Below are 23,731 nucleotides of genomic sequence, written 5' to 3' on the forward strand. Positions count from 1 at the left end.
AACATGTACTGCTTTGTTTTGTTAGAAGTGAAAAATCTATTAAAGCAGATTATTTCATTTCAGAGTGATTGAACCAATTCTGATTAAGTGAGAACAGACAAGATTCTTTTATGCAAATCTGAAGCAGAATCAAACAAACCCCAAATATTTTAAATCTCTCAAAAGTTTGTTTTATATGTGAATATGCTTTAGGGAACAGAGAATATAAATGTTGTTAATCATCTGAGCAAGATTACCATTTCTGATGTACTTTCTGGTTTTACTTAGCAATAACTTTACAAGTGAGTATTTTTGAGGGAGTGAGAACATCATGAGAGAGTATGATCATCTGGATTTCTCATTGTGCTTTTGTTTTTTTATTTTTCCTTTGGGCATTAATTAAACACCTGAAATTTTCATACCATATTGGAAGTTAGTCATTGAACCTTTCCAAATTAGCTCTGCATATCCAGTTTTGTACTGGACAGGTGTTCTGTTAGTATGAAACATGGTGCAGTTATAATATGCCAGATCTACACACACAGTTGTTCATGCCTTACTTGAGTGCTTAGCTGATGGTTTGTAGCAGTGCTGTTCACTGACTTGTACAATGCTAATGGTATAATGTTAATTTTTTTGGACACTCTTCTCTCATGCTTATCTTTCTTTTAAAGGATATCAATCAGAAGCTGCAAGAAGATAACCAGGAACTGAGAGACCTTTGTTATCTTCTTGCCTTTCTGCCTGTCATCATCCAGAAAGCATCCCGTGAGTGGCAGAGACTGGGCAGGCACAGTGCTAGCGTTATGCACAAAGAGGTTGCCTTACACCTACAGAAGCTGAAAGAATTGGAAGTGAGGCAAGAAGAAGTGGTTAAGGAAAAGCTGGAGCTAAAAGAATTGTGTGTGTTGCTGGATGAGGAGAAGACTGGTGGAGCAGGCAGCCGGAGCTCTGTTGACAGCCAAATCAGCCTGTGCCAGTTAACTGCAACAAGCACATCCATAAGAGATGTTGGTGATGGGAGTAGTACTTCTAGCACTGGAAGTCCAGACAGTGCAGACCATCATAAACATCATCCAAGTACTAGTCCAGAACACCTTCAAAAAAACGGGGGTGAAGGAAGCCCTGAGCACCTGAAACACAGGAGTATCAGCCCAGAGCATCTCCAGAAGCCTGGGGGTTCTGGCAGTCCTGATCATCACCTGAAAGGACCAAGTCCAGAACATCACAAAACCCTTGTCAAAGCACCTGAGCAACAAAAGCACAGCAGCAGCAGTCCAGAAACTCTCCCAAAGCACGTTTTGAGTAGTAGCCCTGAACGCTTTCAAAAGCACAGGCCTGGCAGTAGCCCTGAGCATCAAAAGCACAGCAGTGGCAGCCCAGATCATCTTCAAAAGCACACACCAAGCGGAAGCCCAGAACATCTGCACAAAGTGAGGGGTACGAGCCCTGAGCACCTCAAACAACATTTTGGAGGGAGCCCAGAGCATCTCAAACACCTCAGTGGAGGCAGCAGAGAAGGTCCCCTCAGGAGACAAGTAGCAGATGACCTGTCACCTCACCACAGAAGTATATACAATGGAATGAAAGGTGGGTCAATATATTTAGTGAGAGCTCGTTTTTCAAAATTACTAAGGCAGTTTCAGTTCTGTATCAACACTTTTGGAAAAAGAATAATATTTTATGTGAAATGAAAGGTAACAAGTCTGATGTTAGTATTAACTGACTTGATAAATAATCGGGGTGTACCCAGTTGTCCTTCTGCCAGGCTTTAGGTGGATTGATGAAAGAGTGGAGGAAAAAGTTCATCTTGAGTGCTTGTGTAAGGTATCAAGAAGCAACTTTTGGACTTGCTTCTGCCCGGTGGTTGGTAGACATAAACTGTCCCTCTGTAGACTTATGTTTACATCAGGTATCAGCTAGGGAGGAGTTATGTGTGTTTCTTATGCTGTCTGTATTTGAGTCAGCAGAAGGGAGGTGAATGTCTCCAGTTTCATTTCCACCTTTCTAAGCTAGTCTGTCTCTAGCTTTGAAGATTTTAACATTTCCTCTTTATTGATGGAATACTTTTCCATAAACTCTGGAGAAGATGCCAGATGAAGAGCTGGGCTCAATATAAGTGAATCTGATACTCCTAAAGCTTTCCAAAGCCTTGATTTTTGCATGTATTTAATTATAACAAATTAAAAGTTAAGATCCTAAGGGATATTTGTTGTTATTGCTGCCCTTTAGGAAGATACCCAATAAACATGCCTAGCTTTAAGGAGCTGATATCCCCACTGATTGCAATTAACTTTTTTTTTTTTTAAGATAGGCACAATTTAAGTATCTTGGTATTTTGGGAGACAAGTGGTTATGACAATATTATTGAAATGAATATGGATTGGAATAGAGTAAATGAAATAATTAAAAACAAAATTCAAATAAACATTTTCTGTTGTTGAAATAACTTTTTGTAGACTTAGCAAAATTTCTGTAGTCTGCTCTTTTCTTCTACATGCTCTGAGATCTTTTCATAAAAGAAGTCAGCATCTTATTTATAGCTGAAAACTCATTTCTCAGTTCTTTGTATGTAGATTTGAAACAGAGCTCAGAAGAAAGTGAGGATTTTGCCATAGTAACTTGTCTCGGATGGAGTTCATGTGTTGCCATTTTATAAGCAGCTGCGAGAAGTCTTTCTGCCATCGCTGGAACTGACTGCTTGTTGTTGGATCTGCTTGTGAGATGGAGACAGTGAGCTCTCTGCCGGGTGCTGTCCTCAGCATTTATCATGTTGCTGTCTCGCATCAGTCCGTTCATCTTTGATGAATAACTTGCAGAATGCCTTCAGCTGAGATCACCTGCTTTGTAGGTGCAAGTCCAGATTACTTTCAGCGACATGTGCGTATTCCACGGGGCTGATAAACCCCAAAGCGGTAAGTGTGGAGACTTCAAATTAATTTTTAAAACAAGTAATTAATAAGGTGAATGTATGAAAACTATGTGAAGATGCAAATAAGTAAGTTCTAAAAGTTGACCTTGCAAAACTTCCTTTAAATGCTGTATTTCTTTCTCCATTCAGTTCAATTAAAATAAGGGAACAACACTGACTTGTAAGTAGCATGTAGTATGGAAACGCACTTCCTAGAGACTTCTTACTTTTGCCCATGATGTTCACGAATGTATTCACTGGTTACGTAGAAAGGTGATTTAAGGCCTTAAGTATGCATTTTTCAAACTCATTCACAGACAAGGATACAGGTTTTCTGCTCCCAGCACGGTGGGCTTTCTGGTGTTTTCAGTCCAAATAGTTCTTTTTTGTTGTGTTTTTAACAGTGGGACGACAGCAGCTGTTACTTTAAACCTGAGGTGACTGACCCGCTTTGTGCAGGGCATCTCAAATAGCCGCAGCTGTGACTCAGATAACAGGGAGCTGGAGAGGGGAGCCAGTGATTTGGGAGTCTGTTTATCGACTTGAATCAGAGCATCGCCTGTCCCACCCTTTGTGTTAATCACTTTTGCAGAGGAATTTGCACACGGATAAGTTGTCAAGCCTCTCTCATGTTTATGTAATTCGAAAGAAGCACGAGGTAGATGTTAGCTGTGAGTTGACTTCTGACTTTTTGTCTCATTTTGGTCAAATGTCAAACTCTTGTGAGCTTTGCTGTAAGCAATAACCCTTAAAAACTTGAGGAAAAGACTTTGTCTTCACATCCTCACAGCTAGGCTCAACTGCTGCTCTCCTACCTCCCCCCCTGCCCCGGCCTTTTAGGGAAGAAGTTGCACAAAAGTGCTAGAAGCGCTGACCAATATAATTTACCATCACTGCAAATGTAATCTGTAAACCTTAATTGGCATGTTTTATGTGTTCCTGTATACATGAACCTGCCAACTGAGTACAGACTGGGAGCTGTACGCTGAGCTTGTAACAAAAATGCCAATTTTGCATCTGCAGCAAGAAATGCTAAAATTGTGCAGACATAGGTAAGAAAGTGGCGTGGAAACCTGGCCTTAAACTCAGATGAGCAATGTAAAAGGATGCTATTTTTGAATCTTATCCCCAAATCAAGTAGTAAGTCTATTATATCATGTTGGTGAAAACCTAGTTTGCTTTAAAATTCAGAATATATTCAGCTAGTAGGCTGATTGCACGGCCGTTTGATTATTTTGCAGGGCATTTCCAGTGTTGCAGCAGTACTTCTGTGACTGTCATTTGTTTGAGCAGCAAGAATGAAGTTTTTGTGTTGATAAATGGTAAATAGTGGAGAGTAACATCTTTTGACTCTTCTGTAGAAATAATATATTTTAATCATGTAATTGGAACTTACCCGGCTCAGTAGAGGCCTGGCCCGTCTCCCTTTGGATGAGATGGAATGGCCTCCATTGCCTTATGTGGACTCCAAATCAGGTCTGAGAGGAGAAGGTATTCCTCTGCATATCAGACCTTGCTCTGAGAAGTACTATACTGTCCACCTGAAATTGTTGTTCTTTCTTGGAAAGCATGTTTGCAGACAGCCCAGCTGTTTCTGTTGAAATAAAATCTTCCATCCATAACTAATAGCTCCTATTTACCCTGAGTTCTGGTCTTGGTAGCACTTGCATGACCACAGGGAAGCAATGTATTCAGTCATGTGCAGTTATCTCTACCAAAATTTTGCATGTAAATGTACAGGGAACAGAGATGGAATCTCTGCAGGCTTTAGTCAAACTCTTAAGCAATATAATGTTGTGATGGTTTCAGAAATGCGGTGTGTAGCTATAGTCCGCATTACAGGATCTGGTATATGCATTCGTTGTTTGGGCCTCGTGCATCTTTTAAGCTCCCGTGAGGGACATGAGAAGTTGTCTTTGGTCTGTTGTCTTTTGTGAAACGGGCGCCCTCAAGCTGTGGAGTCCCAGAAGTGGGGTCTGAAAGCTCCGTTTGGCTTGGTGCTTGTCAGTTGAAAACATATTTCATTTTAAAGGCTCTAACCAGATTCAAGGTGTGTTGTAGCAGTTAATGATCTTTTGCTGGAATCCCTCTTAAAATGTTCTGGTTAATGAGCACAGGGCTATTTGGGATAGGAAGATGGCTGCAATTAGGTGGAAAATAGCAGTGGTAAAAACATTTTACAGTGAACACTTATGCAGTCTCAAATAATACATGACAGTCTTCAACTCTGACACAAATATGTGGGTGCAAAAAATATAAATTAATGTATTCAGGATTTGCAGTCTAAGTGTTTTTATTCTAAGCAGTTTATTGTAAATTTTCTATTTTGGAAGTCTTTTGTTTGATTCTGGGCTTTGACTTTTGTGTGAAAGGAAGATATCAGAAGGCTTTCAGATGTGCTTTTTGCTTCCTGCTGAGGTTATTAATGACTAGAAATAAAAGTGCTGACTAACCCTGTATGCGCTGCTGGAGGTGCGAGGACTCGTGTACAGAACAAATGCAATGCTGTCTCTCTTGAGCAAAAGTATTTGTTGGCTTAAATGGAGACTCGGCTTAAATTTTGAAAAATTCTGCTATAAATGCGTTGCTGCTTATAAGGAAAATAAGATAAGAGCCTACTGCTTTGAGTAAAAAGAGGAAAGTGCAATGTGACTTCAGAGAGCAAAAATCGGTAATAATGTGACTGAGTTAATTTCAGTGGAAATAGCTCATATGCTGCTGCTCAAATAGTGAAATGATGTCACGTGTCTGTGTAGGCTTGCTTACATGTTACTTCTCATATGACTGAAATGAAAATAATTCGCTTGCCATTCGCAGCAGTGCACAATACTTTGTGTGTAAATTGAGCTTTCCTGATGGCACCCAATATACACCTGACATTTAGAGCCTAATGCAGTGTTATTTACTCTTAAGAGTAACCTGCTGTATAAACAAAGGCTACAGGATTGATAGAATTTCTGCTTGTCGCTGTGAATTAATCTACTATTTATTTCAGGGGTTTATTATTTTAAGTGTAGAGGTCTAAAACTTCCATGTCAATGGGAGTCTTTCAGTTGAATTCCATAGGATTTGCATCAGGCTCATAAATCGGGTTCAGGCATTACAGACTGCAAGAGAACTGAGGCCTGATATGTGAGTATGTGTGTGATTAGAGCATGCTGTATTTATTGACAAAGTCCTTTCTGTGGGGTAATTTGCCAAGCTAAAACATGGCTTATAATATGAGAGCTATGAAACTACTAGAAACTCATGTCTGAGGGCTTACGGGAGAACTTTACATTTGCATTTCTTTAACTTCACTGGCAAAACTAGTTCTGCTTTAAATGTTTGAGTATATGCTGGATCATCTTTCCAGTAAAAGTATGTGAATCTTAATGGGAAGACTGTGTGTTCATAAAGAAGCTTGTCTGGTTTAAACCAGCTGGCTGAATGTTCCAGCACTCTGGTTCCTGAGAAGTTCAGCTGAGGATCAGAGTGGGAATCAGCCAGTGCTGACTGCAGAGATGTGCTTCCCTCTGTAGCTATTTGATGGGAGATGGGAGGTTGCACTACACTTTAAAGTGGGAATGCATAGGAAGGATTCAGCTTAACAGTCCCCCCCCTTCCAGGACTGCAACTAAACCACAGCCACACATGGTATGTAACACTTTGCGTGAACTCACCACTTGCAGCTTCTGTGCTAGTATTTCGGAAGTGCCTGGTGAAGGCTTCTGAATGCTTAAGTGTTGAGTGCTTAGCTGAAGCCTTACCTACCCCCTTGGTTTTGTTAATGCTTTTAGGGCAGGCAGGACAAGCAGTACATGAACAACACCTGTCTTGGGTTGAAGGCTTGTTGTCAGCTGAGAGCATTCTGGGTGGGATTTTCTTACCTACTGTGGTGTTCTTCAAAACAAACAAAAATATCACTCACCAAGCAGCCTATCCCCCTGCCATTTAAGGGCCCGGTGTGGAAGAAGGGTAGGCGGTACAGTTAAAGACCAGTGCATTTAGGTTGTGAGCTCCTCAGTGATTAGGAAATCAACAGCGAAGTTCCCATAAAGTGGGAGTGAGATCCAGTTCCTCTGAGTGTAGAAGAAGAATGTGAGCTGAGGTGTTTTTGAGACCGTACTTAAAAGAAACCACATGCATGAAAACGTGTGCACAGTGCTATTTCTGCACTTGTGTACTGTAGAAGCCCATGAGGATGTAATGAGAAAGGCTGTTGGAAAGTACAGCTAACCGAGGGCTTAAAGGACAAAAGCATTCTGCAAGTATTTTACTATCACAAGGAAGATGACGGCTACTCTTCTACTTAATGCCATCTACAAGTGATGCTGGATTTTTCATTGATGGATTTTTACTTTTTGATTCCGTCTTAGTCCATTTAGTGAACGGTGATCGGATGGCTAAAACCATTCTAGTAAGACCTCAAACTTAAAAAAAGGAAAGGAAAGAGGAGAAAAATAACTAGTGGGTTTTTTTGTTTTTTTTCCTCCAAGTAAACTAGGCCTGATAAAGTTCATAGTAAATTCTCTAAGGAGAATCTCAATCTCTTCTTTGATATCTTGAAAGAAGATGAGTGAAGTTTTGGAAGAGAGACTATGCTGATTTTCCAGTCTTGAGGGGGAAAAAAATGAGAACTGTGGAATTGTCAATTTAATAATAATATCTGGAAAAATACTGGAACAAGTAACTAAACGTTTTAAATGTCTAGGTGGTGAGGAGGAAATAAGTTGAGGTCAACTTGTTAAGAAGAATGATACAAAACAATCTCTCTCCTATGTATTGTAAAGTAACAGGCGCTGGGGAGAGCGGGGGATAGGGAATGTAACTATCTTGAACTAGGAAGGGTTTTGGCCCTGTCTCACCCGATATCCCCTGGCAAGCTAGGGAAGCATGGCTTGATTAAACTCCCATAAGGTAGGTCCACAGCAGTTTGGAAAATGTGTCTAGAGATGCATCTTCTCAGTAACTGTCTGTACTTCTTGCCCTTTCAGGAAGGCTGTATCAGAATTGAGCTTTCACAGGCGTCTGTCGTTCTTCACTGTTTTCTTTCATAACTTGCTAAAGGAATGGGGTGTATACTTTGTAAAATTCAAGATGACCCACTTTGTGGGAAGGTCCGAAAGCAAGGTTATTTTGAACCGCTGATTGAAAACATGAACCTTGTTATGCACTTAAGAAAAAAAAGAGGATAAGCCTGCCTAGGGTTTACCTGTACAGAGCCTTCTTCTCATCTCTTTTCTCTGCTTCCTTACTCTTTCCTTTAGAGTGCTGCTTCTGCTGCACAGATGTCTTTATTTTGGCTGTCAGGACTTGATGCTAATTCAGTCTTTCCTTGATACAGGCAGTGACCTTTTCACTGTGAGTGCCAGAGCAGGGAAGGGGTTCCTGGAAGTGATATGTTATCTTTAAATCATCACCAGTATGCCACATATCTTTAAGAACAAAGTCTCTGTTAGCTAGCCTGTGATGACTGTGTGCCTTAATAAGGCAGGAGGGAAGTGATGGTGAATAGAATAACAAGCAAGAGCTTTTGCCCTCTTGAGGTACCATTTTCAGTTTGTGCAAAGGTAAGCACAGCAGAGCTAGACAGGTTCAAGGCTGGACAAGATAGGCAGTTTATTGAAGACAAATTATTTAAAGAGTAGTTTCCTTCTGATTAATTGGCCCTCAAAGAGGGACTCGCCAATAAAGGTAATGTTTCAAAGGATATTGGAAATAACTTTCAAAAGGTAGAGTGGAGTGCAGATTTTATCCATTTTGAATAGCACCTCAATGTGTTCCTGTTCTTTTAAACACAAATACCTTTCAGTGTGAAGGCCAGAAGAGTTTAAAAGAGAAAAAAAAAATTTTTTTTGGTGAATGGGGCTCCTATAGAGGGAATGGGAGATAACTTGCCTGAACTAGGGGTATTTGGAAGAGATTTAAAAATATGTTTAATTTTAATTAGTCTTTTATGGGTGACTCATTTATGGGTGAATTAGTCTTTTCTGTTGCTGAATCAGTTCCTCCCTTCCCCCAGTGTCTGTGGCCAGGGCCAGGCATATTGCAGTTGCACAGAAGCATTGACGCAGTGCCGTCAGTAACCCTCGCTTCAGACCTGTGAGTAGTGCCCTTATCTTCCAAGCATTTAACCAATACAAAATGGAGATTAGCGACTGTGCCAGCTGGCTGGTTAATTTGAGATTTATGGCTTTATCTCTTGCTCTGAGCGTCCATTAGAACTTCACTGGCATTTGAGCGCAGACCTCCAGAGGCGGAAGGCTGACGTAGTGCATCACTGTGCCGGTGTTGTCAGAGTCCTGACCAACTCTGCAAGCCAGCGTTTGTGTGGCTCCCCTGACTTTACTGGTGTTCTACGTGGGACGCATCTGATGCGTTGCGGGGTTTTTTGGTTTATTTAAATGTATGTTTTGAAAACAATAGATTTTTCAAGTAGTGAGTAGGAGGTTGTTTCATCATGTACTGAAGCCAACATAAAAGCTCATTTATTTTCATGATAACTGGGTCAAGTTGTAAGATATTTGCCTTCTCTTTGCCTTCCTGGTGATTTCTGAGTCATCGGGAGCTTGGAGGGGCAGTTAGTGTTGTCTGCCTGAAATATATAGGCAGACGACTTTTGTAGCAGAATGAAAAGTCCTTACGTTAAAGCCTAGTTGGAATCGTTGCTTGGGGAGAGCACCTTTAACTTCAGGAGGGGCCATGGTGCAACGTAGCCCTTCAAACAGCTTTCTGAGTTACTATGTTATGGTATTATTATAGTAAAATGTTTTTAGAACTGTTGCAGTGATTAAATTGTCAAATTCTCTGAACTCTGGCAGTGTTAATGCAGAGTTGAAATATTATTCTAATTCTTGGTAAGTGCTGCTTGTTTAAGCCCTTCAGCCTTGCAGGATGTACTGTGCATGTTATTCAAAGGGTGTCCTGTCTTTCCAGCTCTACCTATTAATGGAGCCTTTCTTTTTCTTGTGAGCTTTTTTATTTTATTAGAAAAGTAATAATGGGGGGCTGCAGATTGTACAGGGAGTTGAACGGGTTAATAATACCCAGTGAGGAACAAAGCAGTCAGTGTAGAGTGGTGCTGAAAATATTGTACTTATCGTTCACACACCACGTACATTCTTTAGGTGTTGACAGGTGCTATAGGACAGTGAAGCATTCCAAATTAGAGGGTATTTAACGAGGTGTAATAAAGCTTTGTGTACTTAGAATGACTCTAGCAATGAGAACTGATTGGTTTCTGAGCTAGCAAGTCATGTCTCAATTAGTGAACTGAAGCACAGCTTATCTTAGGTCTTATTGTCAAATACACAGATCTATAGTAACTGAGAGAACACTTAGAATTATGTTCAAGTAACGATCTTGATATAAATCTTGTGTGTGTGTGCTTCTTGAACAGTTAAAGGGTGGGTTCCATTGAGCAAAGTAGCTAGGATGGAAACACTGAGCTCTGAATTTTGCTGCTTCATGCAGAAAGAAGTCAGCCTTTAATATACCACATCTGTTCTTGCATGATTCAGGTTTAACCTTTTTGCAGTGCTTGTTTTACTACTACAGGTTTTACTACAACCGCATACTTGAAGCTGCGGAAGAGTCCACTGTATCCACTTGTCTGTCTGAAGAAACCTGGAGTATTAAGCCTTAGTAAAGAAAAAGGGCTAGAACACTTGACCGTGGAATTTGGAAATGTATTTTAATAGGATGCTCAGTTGTAACTGAGCTCTTAAGCCCCATGAGCACCTTTAGCCAGATGCTCATTGCTGTGAAATGACACTGAGCCCAACAGCTGTCGAGGTCCTAAAAAGGATCATACATATTATCTTTCATTCAGTAGCATTCAAAGAAATGTCAAAACATGGAAATGCATGACACTTTGGGAGAGGGATGTGATCCTTTTGGTCTAAGGCATAAATTGCCATCTACCTAATGGAAACTAAGAATGAATTTCACTCTGACGTGTTATTCCATTTCTGTTTATGGCAAGAGGTTTTGTGTGCCTCCATCTAAAGCAGCTGGTACTGGTCACTATAGGAAAAGGAATGAAAGACTGATTGGGTCAGTTGCCTGATCCAGTATAGCAAGCTGTAATTGTTGTAGGTGGTTCTTTTGTAGTCCTCTGTAGGTGGATGCATTTTTCTTTTTTTCCATGTCCTTGTTCTCCAGCAGTGGTTTGTAATATGCCTCAAGGGCTTAATAGTGTGGTCTTTACCTTCAGGGCAAACCTGAAGTACTGTGAAGGGTTTTAGTGGTGCTTATATACATGAATTAAGAATCTTCTATAATGTGTGGGGCATTTACAGTCAAGAAACCTAAAAGCACATCTAAATAAACAAGCAAGAAAAACCTACCTTTCTCTCTTACCCCCCCCCCCCCCCAGCTTGTTGTGTCTCAGGTCCTTCTTTTGAAATCTGATCACTTGTGATCAAATTTTCAGACAGTCTTACAACTCAAAGATATCAAATGAAATAAGGAAATGGAGGGATTAGCCTGGAAGGAGCCTTGGACAGTGGGACTGCAAGACAGTGAGATATACCATTAATAACAGTAACTTGTTTCAGAGGAAATTAATTCTACAGTTATAACATGGGAGGGGGAAAAAAATACATCAGTCATTAAAAAAGCCCTAATGATACTAGTCTATGCACACTTAGTATCTTTGTGAAATTTTTAATGCTTTTAATCTTGTAAAATCCATAGAAAAGAAACAGGATCATAGTTTGAGATCTGTCTGTGAGCATGTGGTCCACACCATGAAAAAAGTTGCAGATGTATTAATTGCAAATGGGAAAGGTGCCATATTGAGCTGGCTATCTTGAAGGATAAACAGATCTGTGAAGCCTGATTGTGAATAATAAATAAGCTTAGTTCAACATGTGTCAGTTTTGCTCTAAAACTTCTGGTTTCTTTGCACTGGTCCCTCCCTATACATTGTTTGGGGAGGGGAGGGATCTAGCAGGTTTTTGCACCTGTGTACTTCAGCAAGCAAATCTTTGACCCTGTATTTTTCCTGTGCATGATTTGTGTGAACTTTGCACTAGATGATTACACATATTGTGTCAGGTGACAGAGCATGGGGAGAAAGATGACAGTATTTGTAATGCTGACCTGTAAAAATCCATATCATCATTTTAAGTGGTTTAGACTAATCGAACACAGCACTGTTCAAACACTGTCAGGAATAAGAGATGCATTATCTTTCAGCTCTGATCAGTGAGCCCTGTGATAAACGACAGTATTGAATATCTTTTGAAGTTCTCTGTTTTGGTACTTCATCAAAGTTACCTAAACAATATCACAAAAACTTCGGAATATTTAAATTTAAGGTTCTAATGAGACAGAACCTGCAATATCAAACTTCTATTTGATAAATAGTGAGATCTCTTTCAAATGTTTGGCCTCAAAACTGATTGTTTCTTTTAAGTGCATCTGTTTAAATTCCTGTGGATTTTAAAAATTTGGCTTGATCAGCACTTGCTGTAGGCTTTGGAATATATATTTGCAACTTGGATTCGAAAAATATATATACTTTTACCAAAGGTTACAGGGTTTATTCATCATGATGTTGCTCATATTCATGCTAAGCTCAGATAAACCTGGGGAAAAGCATTGATGGGTGACCCACATGCCCTGTTGGTTTGTGAGTCCGTTTTAGTTTTACAGTGGGTGAATCTTAATGCTAAATATCCATCTTATGGTTTTTTTTGTGGTCTGAGAATGTTACTGATGGCCTGAAGATGGGTCTCTAAAAAATACTCTTTGTTTCTGAAAGAGCAAAAGAACACTGCATTGAAGGCAGCTAATAAAACAATACACCAGATGCATTCAACTGAATGCTTAAAGGTTAAACATGCAGATTGGCTTAGTCCTTTAAAGTATTTGATCATTTCACTCCTTGGGCACCTGACTTGCCCTCAAGCTGGGTGCCCAGACAAGAGCAAGATATCCTTGCTCTTGCAGCACTCTTACCGACATCACTTGCCTGTTATTGTAGTTTGTCTTGCTTGCTTGTATCTATTTTGAGATTTTTGTAACCTGAAGTTAGACTTTGAATTTTAGATTTTTGCAGCATCATTAAAGATACTGCAGTAAAGATTATGCAGTCCATAGAGATAACATAAAAGCAAAGCATTCCAACAACTCTTTTCTCCTAACCAGATCTCCAACCTCCAAGAGCAAAGGCTCTGCAGCCTTAAATTAAGGCAGAAGATCCCAGAATCAGTCTCCTACAGGTACAGGCACTAAGAATTTTTTGATTTATTCCTTGTTGTTGGAACTTGACACCTGAACTCTACACTCTAATCAATAATACTGAATGCTACATGTTGACTGCTTGCTGCCACAGCACAGGTGAATGATTTGGAGAGTTAGGAGGACAAAAAGCATCTTGAGCCTATTAAGCCAAATTCTGCTTTCAGTCTTTAGGTGTCTGTACTGACATTTTGCCTTCCATATAAAAGTAGTCAAATGGAAAGATATCTTTTATAGTGTGTTGAAAAGTTGTCCTTAGGCTGATAAAAATGAATTGCTGGGTTGCCTGACAGCATGCAAAATGACTGATCAGACTATTTTGGAAGCTTGGATCTGAGTTTTATCACCTTGAGTCATTCTGTTGTCCTTCTTTTGTCAAGAATGAATTGGATAGTGCTAACTCCTTGTGTTGATCACACTATTGCAATTATATGCAGTTACAGACCCGTGGAGTACTGAAAAGATACTTGTGGAAGCCTAGAAAGGGACTTGCTTTACCCTCTTTCATGATAACTCTACAACAACCCAATCGAGCAAAGTGTGTTGCATGGAACAGATAAGTCAATGCATATCAGCTGCCACCTGAAAATGTGTGCTGTGGGTGCTGAAGCTAGGAGCCAGTTTCCTGGGCACCACGTTCTATTCCAGCTCTATTGCCTGATGCTGCTTTTATTTTAATATATATATTTATTTAACTAACCCACTCAGTTGACAGAGATGATTCTGATATCTGTTTGGAAAATGGAGGTACATTTGAAGGATTAATAAGGATGTTTGAATATGAAATAATTACTCTTTGAGAGCAAGATATTTGTTGAATTTATCAGTGTGAAAGGTTCTATGCTTTTAATGTAGCAGGTCTTGGTTTGGTCTGTTTTTGTGTTTGATAAAGGTGCACTTAGCAGATGTATCTTTCAGTAAGTTGATGAGAGTTATCAGTCCTACATGTCCATTCTCCTCCTGTTGTGAGATTTTGGGTATTCATCGCCTTGGTTATAGGAAAAGAAGGTGCTGACTGAGGAAATGCAGTCAGGGGACGTTTTCTCTCCAACTTAACATTTTTAAGTAGGTACTTTTAATAACCCCCAAACTTGGCTAAATTTTTCTTGATTTGTTTTTGAAGTGCTACCCAGAAATACATCATGATGCAAGGAAGTCATAGGATCTTGAAACTGGTCAGAAGGGGTCTGTAATAGAAGATGAAAGTGGTAGAGTTTCCACTGTCCAAAATGTGGAAAAATAGGGAGAATAAATCCAGAGAGTGCAAACATTAGTTAATGTTGTTTCCGAGGGGACCAGGAACATCTTGATTCAAAACACTGAGGCTCAGTGTATCTTCTGTGTGTTTCTGCTCATCAGTGTAGTATTCAGGTGCTCAGGTGTATCTCTTGAGCTCAGGTGTTTAGTCATGCTAGCTAGATGATGAATAAATCAACCAACTGGCTTCCTCAGCTGGGTAGCGTGACTGTTTCTACAGTGCTAAGTACTGAACTTGTGTCCCAGTCTATCTGGTAAAACAAACTGGGAAAGGCTGTCTGAGGGTCAGTTCCTTTATTGCTCCGGAAACCTAATGAGGAATCTGGAGGTGTATTGTGCAGAAAAGTAAAGAAACCCTCAGACCCTAACCCTAAACAACCAAACCCAAATGTATATCAGATCTGAAAGCCACCAAAATGAATGTTATGTGGTAACCTTTTTTGTCTGTGCTATGTTGAAATCTTGCTGAATTCGTGAACATCTGGCAAAAGGAGAGGCTGCAAATCTCTAATATATTGGTCATCAGACTAATCAGATTAGTGCATCTGCTGGAAAATGGCGTTTGCAGTATGTCTGTTCTCTTTGGGCCCAATCTGTTACACTTCTGGATGTGAAAATCTTGCTCTGGTTCTTGCTGGCCAAGCTTGCTTCTGCTTTTCAGTGATCCTGTCGGCTTCTCAAAGGCCCAAAGAAGTCTGCAGTTTCAGAGATGGGGGCTGTGGTAGCAGCTGGAGGACCTGAAGGAGTGCAAGACACTGCTGTCTTCCTTTGTTCTCCTGATCGCAATGAAAAGTGATCAGAAGGTCCTTTTTTCTCTACAGCTCAGAAGTAGTACAAGTCAAAAAATGTATTTGCAAAATGGAGGCCCTAATGCTTATGAAGAACTATGGATGAACTGTTAACCTGACTTAAATATTATGCTTGTTAACAAAACAGGATTAGTCAACCACCAATTAGACCTTAAATCTAGGTCTTCTGAGTTTTAGGCTGCTGCTTATTCTTTTGCATCACACCGCTTTTCTAACAGCTTCTTTTATAAAAACTTCATTGCTTTTTATTTTATAGGCATTTTGTCCTTCATGCTGAAGCATGAGAACATATGGTGCTACTTCTGATGTAGCACATGTCTAAATATCTTGGCTTGTAAAATGTTCTGCAGAGCCATGTAATTTTGCCCGTAAAAACATTCCTAATGTAGCTAACCAACTTAAAAAGGCAGTAATCCTATGATGTACTTGTAGTCATTTTAAACTTTTACTGCTTATAGGTCGGGAAATTAAACTGTGAACCTCTGAATGAGGAAAAATGAACAGTAAGCAGTTAAACTTTAAAGAGCCTACGAAGAAATATAATGCAGTGTAATTGCATAAACAAATTATGTTATCAAAACACTTCTCAGATATTTTGAAAGGGTCAAAATATCAAAGTGCAATCCCAGCCATTTTATTTTTGAGCTGAACTCACAGGATAGCACTGACAGTCAGTAAAAAATACTGGCATCCCAGCTTGAGGAGTAAGTTGTGTCCAGATAAAGAGGTCTACCAAACCCAGATGCAGATGAAATCACTCATACGATTGATTTCTTGACCACTAGGGATGTTTAAAGTCGGTCTGGTCTGAGAACCAAAATGCTCTTGAAGTCAGCAGTAGTGAAACACGTGGACTGGCTGTGTTGAATAGCTCTAGGAAGAGGATGCAAGCGAAGGAGAACCTCTCCTAAGCGTGCATTACAGTAACTGGCACGAGTGTTGCTCTTACAAGATTTTCATGGGATCCAGAAGAAAGTGTCAGACTGCAACTGCAGAAACCTCCCTGTTGGGTCATATCCAGGCCATTGTCAATTTTTAGCAGTAAAGGAGATCACCTGAGGCAATAAGACTTCATCTGACTTGCCTTGAGAAGAAGGGATATTGATGAGGAGGAAGCTTCCTCCAAAAGCTGGTGGAGGTGGGGAGGACATTTTTTTTTTTTGGATGTCCCTTCTTTCTTCATTCTTCCATAAAGTTGCTAAGGAGTAGTTTTCTAGTATTCAGGGAAAAGATACTGGATGTGTTAGTCATAAAGAGCCGAGAAAGGCAAATTTTATGGTCTTTTTTCTCCTGCCCTGGGAGCGGGACGTTATATGCAGAGACACAGTTGACCACTCTTAGGAAGACTTGTAAGCAGTGCATGCACCACTTTGCCTCCTTCAGAGACAGTCTCTCCAGATGGCTGTAAAGGGAGTTTATTTGGGGTGGTGGTTCCTCTTTTCTTTACTCTTTCTCCCTCCTTTCAAGCCTTCTGCTGTGCAGTTTCAGTTCATCAGGCAGCCACTAAAAGTTTCTATGATGAGCAATTAATGGCTCATTCTAATTACTTATCTGCCTTCAGTATCAGTTTGGGTTTTTCAGTTCTCCTTTGCAATTGGATTGTGATTGAAAACCATGCAAAAATTAATTAGTCTTTCAGACACTTCTACATTGCATCCTGCATAATTCTAGTTATCTTTTTGAACATATCAGAGTGTGTGTGTATATATATACACACACATACATACTTAATATTAGTTATTTATTTTGCAGTGAACACAGCAAGGAGTTTTGGTATTTGACAGCCTTAAAAGGCCAGCAGATACATTCACTACTGTTTGTTCTGGAATGTGCAAGAAATCTCATTTACCAAAGAATGCAGAATAACACATTCTATACTGTGAAGGAAAACTGAAAATGTTTTTGAGGCTGAAGACCCTGGCATAGCTGACACAGTTTGTATTAGTTCTTCTAGAGGAACAGAATAACCAGAGTACTTTTGCACATTGCTAAACCATTATCGAACATGAGAGAGAATTAGCAAAAGTTTGTTAAACAAACTTCCTCTTTAGAAGTGGGCAAAAATATTTTTCTCAAGGAGTGGTGTAGATCTAAAACTACTCCTCTTCCACAGCAGTGGAAAAGCAAGGATGCTGCTTAATGTGGTGGTCTTGAAGTAATTTAAGGTATCAAGATATGGGCATGTGATAAGCATTACCTGTATTACCTGTCAATCTAGGAAATGCTCTAGGGCATACAACTAGTAAAAAAAAAAAAAAAAACTGGTGACAGGGCCTTGTGCTGCCCTGTGCCTTCCCAGGAGCTATGTTACAGAGGAGCCTGCAGCTTGAGTGCACGTAAGGATTGAATTGGGCGGGTTTTGAAAGACAAGCTCCCAGAAAGTGCTTCCTTTAACATCTGAAGCCTTAAGCCTGTGCATTAAGGTTCAATAAAGAATTTTAGCATGTCTTTTAGGAATATGCATGAATAGTATTAAACCAACATGTGAAACTCCTGTTGATGCTACTTAGAATAAATGCTTGCCTGTTCTAGACTCTTGTATACTGTACTATAGAAATGCACGTGTGCACAGATGTGTGCTGTAGTCTTACTTCTGAAAACAAAATGACTCACCGTGTTGTCACACTGGAGATACTGTTCTTGCTAATGAGACTGTTTAGGGTTTGATACTGCATTTGTTTATGCAGGTGACAGGCTTTATACACTTGCAGATTCCCACCATGTTCACAGCCTTCCAGGAGCAGTAGTTTTTGCATGGCACCATGCAAACAAGCTGGGCCTTAGAAATTTATTCCAGGGGAAGCAATAGCAATCCCTTTTTGCCCACAATGTTCTGATATGAAAGAAATCTACACTTCTGTTTCAAGAAGTTCTACTCTTCTACCCTCTACTTTCAAAAGGATTGATAGCTGAAGGTTTCCTTGTTATTGAATATGCATGGTTTTTGTGAGCTGCAGATATCAGATTGATATCCCTCCCCCCCTTTCCCTTATCAGACAAAAAATAGGAGATGTTTTACAGCATCTGCCAGTCCTAATGTGGCTAGCCTCATGGCAGTACTGATTCTGACTGGCTCATAGTGGGCAGTCAGGACACTTTTGTAGCATCTTGACTCTATGTGGCGTTTGACGTCTCAAGCGCTTGAGGTGTCTGCTGTAAGTCTTGTCTTGTGATTGAGAATGGAGAAATTATGCTAGAAGAGCAACTAAAAGTCTAACACAAGATAAAAGCTTTACAGTGCTAGTACCAGCCGTATTGGGCAGGGATAGTCTCTTGCTACATTCTATATGCATAGTTTAGACTATCTACAGGTAGAATGGAAGCGAGGAATTATTTGGATTTTCAGTTTTGCTAGGTACGTTTCTTCTCTTTTTGTGATTTGTTGCTGCAACAATAAATTCTTCAGATTAGTGTGTCAGCCATCTCTCCTCAAAGTGCAAAATGCGTTACCCTAATGCTGTTGGGTTTGACAGAAGATTCAGCCAAGAAATATCTTGCCCATGAGAACAGGGAATTTTCATGAGTCCTGGCTTGGCAACCAAATTTCATGTGTGGTTTTTTGGAGGCGTGTGTTTGTGTCTAGGAATAGACAAGAAAAGTCTAGCAAAATCAGATGGGTTTAGCAATATGGCAAAAGAGAGAGAGAGTCCAGCAGTACCTAAGGATATAATGAAGATTTTCAGTGGAAGATCCAGGTGGCTCTCACAGCACTGTTCCTTCAGTGTTGTAGAGCTGCTTAAAAGCATAGTGATGTGCATGTAAGCATAATCAGAATGATCTATCGGGCCAGGGACAGTGCGCATTGCTCTGAAGTAAAGAATAGCTTAGCAGATGCATAGGGTTGCAATCCTCATTTATTTCCCCCTTCCCCCTCCTCCCTCTCCCCTTGCAGTTATGAAGTGCATAGCTTTACACTGTTGGCTCTAAGTCGTGGTCATTTACCAGCAGCTCTAACATAATGTGCTGAAGTGATCCTGCTGACTTCTGCAAGCTTGTCTGTGTGTTCCTTATTTTAAGTACAAATGCAGTATTTGCTGATATGAGGGCTTGGTCTTGTTTTAAAGGGCAAAGCTGTGCAAAGTTTTTTCATTAGAGTTGGCACTGCAAGAAATCACATGGTGCAGGGAATTTGTTGCAGACCTAAAGTTCAGACCGTGTTGATAAGTAAGCTTTAATTAAATTTGAGGTTGGAAACTGTGCTTTGGACACTGCAAAACAAACCTAACGTAGATCAAAGTCATAGAAAATGTTTTCCAGAACTAGTTTACAAGTTCTGGTCTGCAGCACAAACCCAGCTGTGAGAGTCCTGTCTGTCCTCGTAAAACACATCATCCTATGATTGCTGCCTTTCATGCAGCACTTAATGTTTTCTGTTTCAGTTTTATTTCATCATCTCTTATATATTGTGTGCAGTGTAGTAGTAAATAGGCTTAATTTCTTTTGTGTATTGGAAGAAGTTTAGTGTTTATGACTTTTATGTTTGTGTAGTACATCTCATTAGATAAACTTGGGGTCACATCCAGATCTGATGTGATTCTTCTGGTTTCAACAGCACTATCCCTGTTCCCATGAAGAGGGACTTTTCCCCTAGCCAATACTGAGGTTTGTTACTGCAAATCTGGCAGTGACTACAAAAGATAAGAGGTTCTTCTAAAATGTTTCCTTTACCTGGATTTATTTTTGATAGCAGATGAGGTATTATTCAGAGGGAGGCAGGGATGTAGGAATTCCTCCTGGTTCATCTTATTATTCCATGTCTAGCAGCTGTTTTAATGGGTGCTGTCTGGCTAATATGGAGTCATCATTTCATGGTATGAAGAGCTCCTCAGTGTTTCCTAAATGTGCTGATGCTTTAGCACTCGGGGGGAAAAAAAAAATCGTGTAGATTATCTGAATGAGGGAAGAATATGATGATTCACATTGTGTTTCCTTACATGGTAGCAGTTATGAATTTAGGGAACCACTTCATTCAAATTCAGTAAAAGGTGTTCAGTCAACTGCTCGAATGCCATGATAATAAGTATGACAGATGGGTAGACCTATCAAATTAATTAAAACTAACAAATTAATTTCAGTTACTAAGGTTGTGTCATGTGTCACTTGATAATCATATAGTTATACATTGCATAGATGTAAGGCGCCGCTGAACTAGCATGTTAAACTCCCACCTACATATCATTTTAAACTTCTAATATCTTCCAGCAGAATCCTGATATGTTTTCCACTAGCCAGTTCTCCAAGTTTTTCTATGGGCCTCAGGGAAGTTGTTTGTGTGTTACTTGCTCAGATTCTGGTCTTTAGAGTTATCAGTTTAGGCTAGGCATTTTTTTCTTTTTCTTTTTTCCTTTTTCCTTTTTTTCCTTCTTCTCTCTTGTAGTGATAAATAGCAAACTCAAACATTGACTCCAGTTATAAAGGGGACACAATGTTTAACAGTATCTCAGTGTGGCTTCCTCCTCCTGTTGGTCCCCCAGTGCTCTTCTATTTCTGCAGGATTGTAACCAGCTCTACTAGCACTTTTCACTAGCAGTGAAAAGCTGCTGAACTCATCACAAGTTGAAAAAAAGGAAAGGTTGTTATTGCTAAGAGAAAGAGGTTGTTTTTTTTAGAAACAGAGCAATGAGTACTAGTTGGAACAAAAGCACTAAGCTCTTCCTACCTGTCTTTTTTCCGCCATCATTTCATATAGGTGGACTTGCAGCTCTCTGGATAATCGTACCCAGAAAGAGAGCTGGGGGTGGGGAATAGCTGGATCTGTAATTTTTCATAAACTTCAGTCCTGTAAGATGTTTGGAGAGAGAGAGAGAGGAAGAAATGCAGCTTTCTGAGGTGGATGAAGTGTGTAGCGCTGGGTAGCGTTATCAAGGGACGTTGCTGTGAGGTTGTTTCCTAGTGTTTGGATTTTGGAGTCTGTATTTCAGGTGCTGGAAAGTAAACTCATGGATGAAAATGGTAGCAAAGGGTTTGTTCAGAGCCAGAAAAGCATAGAAAACCAGCGGCAGATGAAGGTTCTCAGAAGTATATTACACATTATACAAGGTATTCAGAGTGTCCAGGGGATGGTATGAGGTATTTTCTGAAGACTTTAGTAATTTTGGGAAGTGTAAGCACCTAATTTAGGCACCTAAGTTAGTCAAAGATGGACAATGTGAATATACTCGTAAAGGATGGATTCTCGCTTGGTCTGTCCTTCAGCTAAAGGGATTATGGAGCAGGAAGAAGAAAGAATTGTCCTTTTAGAGTCTTATTGACGTTATCTAGGCTTTGAATCCACACATGCAGGAAGGGGTGAAATGAAATTGCCTGTTTGCTGCCTCATGGAGGGAGAGAAGCAGGTAGTGAGGGGTCTCTTGTCTCCATTTTCAAGCCAAAGGGTTCGAGGCAGTACACTGCAGGCAGCAGTTTGTTGCTGGTGTAAGTCAGTGTTTCATTACCTTTCCAGCACTTGTGGAGCAAGGAGGAAGCAGGAGGGGAAATGATCCTTGGCAGAAGTTTGAATAATGATTTCTCCCCGTTTCTTCTGTTTTTAATGTGGGTAAGTTTCCTTTCCCATGCCTCGCTCGAAGCATTGTCGAATTCATAATTCATACATGGAACGAATCCTGCAAACCAGGCAGTACTTAAATGAACAGGGTAGAATTTGAAGAATCTGAAGAAAAAAAAAATCTTAAATGTTAAATGGTTTCCCCCAATAGACTGGAATCACCATAATGACTGAGCAGATTTTAATAAACCTTTCCAAAATAATGTCTTTTGGTTCTTACTTAGCATGAAAAAGTACTGGACTACATAATCTGAGGAAATGAAAAATGAGTAAAGGGAGGTGGCTGGATAAGAAAGGCTGTCTTAGTGTTAGCTCCCTGTAGTGAAGAGTGTTGTGATACAGCACCAGAATGGATCACAAATCTCATTGACAGTACGCCAATGAGAAGAAAGAAAATGCCTATGAAGAATGAGTTTGTTTATGTGTGCATTTTTTATTTATTGTAGAAATATCCTCTCACATTAGCATATTTTCATAAAGAAAATACAGCATCAACCATAAACTCTTTAAAAATAATGACTACTTCTTGTTCCAAGCTTTGCCTTAGTAATGCACTACTAAGTAAATGTATGTCTTTTAGTTAAGGTCTGAAAACAATTTCCTACAATTCAGAAGACAAATTGAGGCTTTTTGGTAATTCATGATGAGTATTTTTTGTTGTTGTTTTGAAGATTATCAAGGAACTAACTAAATAATCTTTTGAAGGCTGTAATTAGAAAGCTGTCTTGAGTAACTTGAAATCCATAGCCTTTAGCGTTATGACTCTTTTTGAGCGTAGCCTTGATTACCTTTAATTTTTCAGTTTGTCTAAATGTTACCTTTGGTTCCTGTTAACTTTATCAAAATTATTGTGGGAGTGAAAACTTTCATGGAAGATCAATGAGATGAGAAAGAGATTTTAGAACTGGACAAAATTAACATGGAATTCCCTTTCTGTTTTAAAAAGTTTAAGTTAAGAGAGCAGATGCTTTGTCTTGGAGAGACTGGAGAGTAAAACGGTGCAAGTGCCTGGGGACTGTGGTCGCACTGCCAAGGTTTTTGGTGAAAAGCAAAAATGTTTATCAGAGAGGGTTTTTTATGTTTCAGATTTCAGCACAGAGTGATATGTGCTCCTTCAGGAAAAGAGATAGATGTGGGCTATGTTGTCCCCCATCCCCTTCCTTCCATGTATTATAGATCCTTTTGTGCAAAACTCCAGGTATGATATGCACTTGTGTATGGAAAATTCTATATCCATGTTTCAAAAAGATAGGTCAAATGCAAGAGCATATGCAATGTAATAAAGTATAGATTGTATTCTAGCTCTGCAAATGAACTGTATGTTCAAATATACAGGCTGTCTGGGATTTAGCAAGAGATGTAAAGTAGAATTAATGCAAGAGTGTTGCCACCTGTTGCCAGGCTATCGCTATACTGATGGCACGAAGTGACGCCTCCTCTGTGCAGGAAGTTAATTTTATGAGCGTCTGTGAGACAGCCTTTCTGTATGCCAGGCTCTATGTAATGCTTCTAGGAGAAAACTATACATGAGTGAGCACTCAAGCTCTTCTAACGCGGAATATGATTGCGTTTCTGGAGACTAATCTGTTGCTTCTTTCCTTTTGACTTTGCTTTGGTAACAGCCAAGGGCCGGCAGTGTTTGCTTGCTAAAGAGATAATGGTAGACCGATAAAAGAAGACAACTCTGCTCCCTGAGTGATGCGCAGATGTTAGTCACTGATGTCTTAAAAGTCACAATTACTGTGGGTGTAATTTTGGCCATGCTGTTTGGAGCTTTTTCCTCACAAGTAAAGGAATTGCATTAAATATTTCACTGTTTTTCAGGCAAATGGAATTAGATTGGGAAAGGTGTTGTTGTTGTTGATGATGCTTTGGAGAGAGAAAGACAGGATTTTACTGCCCTTGGATTACGTTCTGCTGGGCTACAGTTATTTCTGTCATTGCTTTAGATGAGATGAAAGTCAATGTGAAGACTCCCATGGACTCCTGTTTCTGAGCAGT

The sequence above is a fragment of the Apteryx mantelli genome, chromosome 3, assembly GCF_036417845.1.
Source record: "Apteryx mantelli isolate bAptMan1 chromosome 3, bAptMan1.hap1, whole genome shotgun sequence".
In the NCBI taxonomy this organism is placed as follows: Eukaryota; Metazoa; Chordata; class Aves; order Apterygiformes; family Apterygidae; genus Apteryx; species Apteryx mantelli.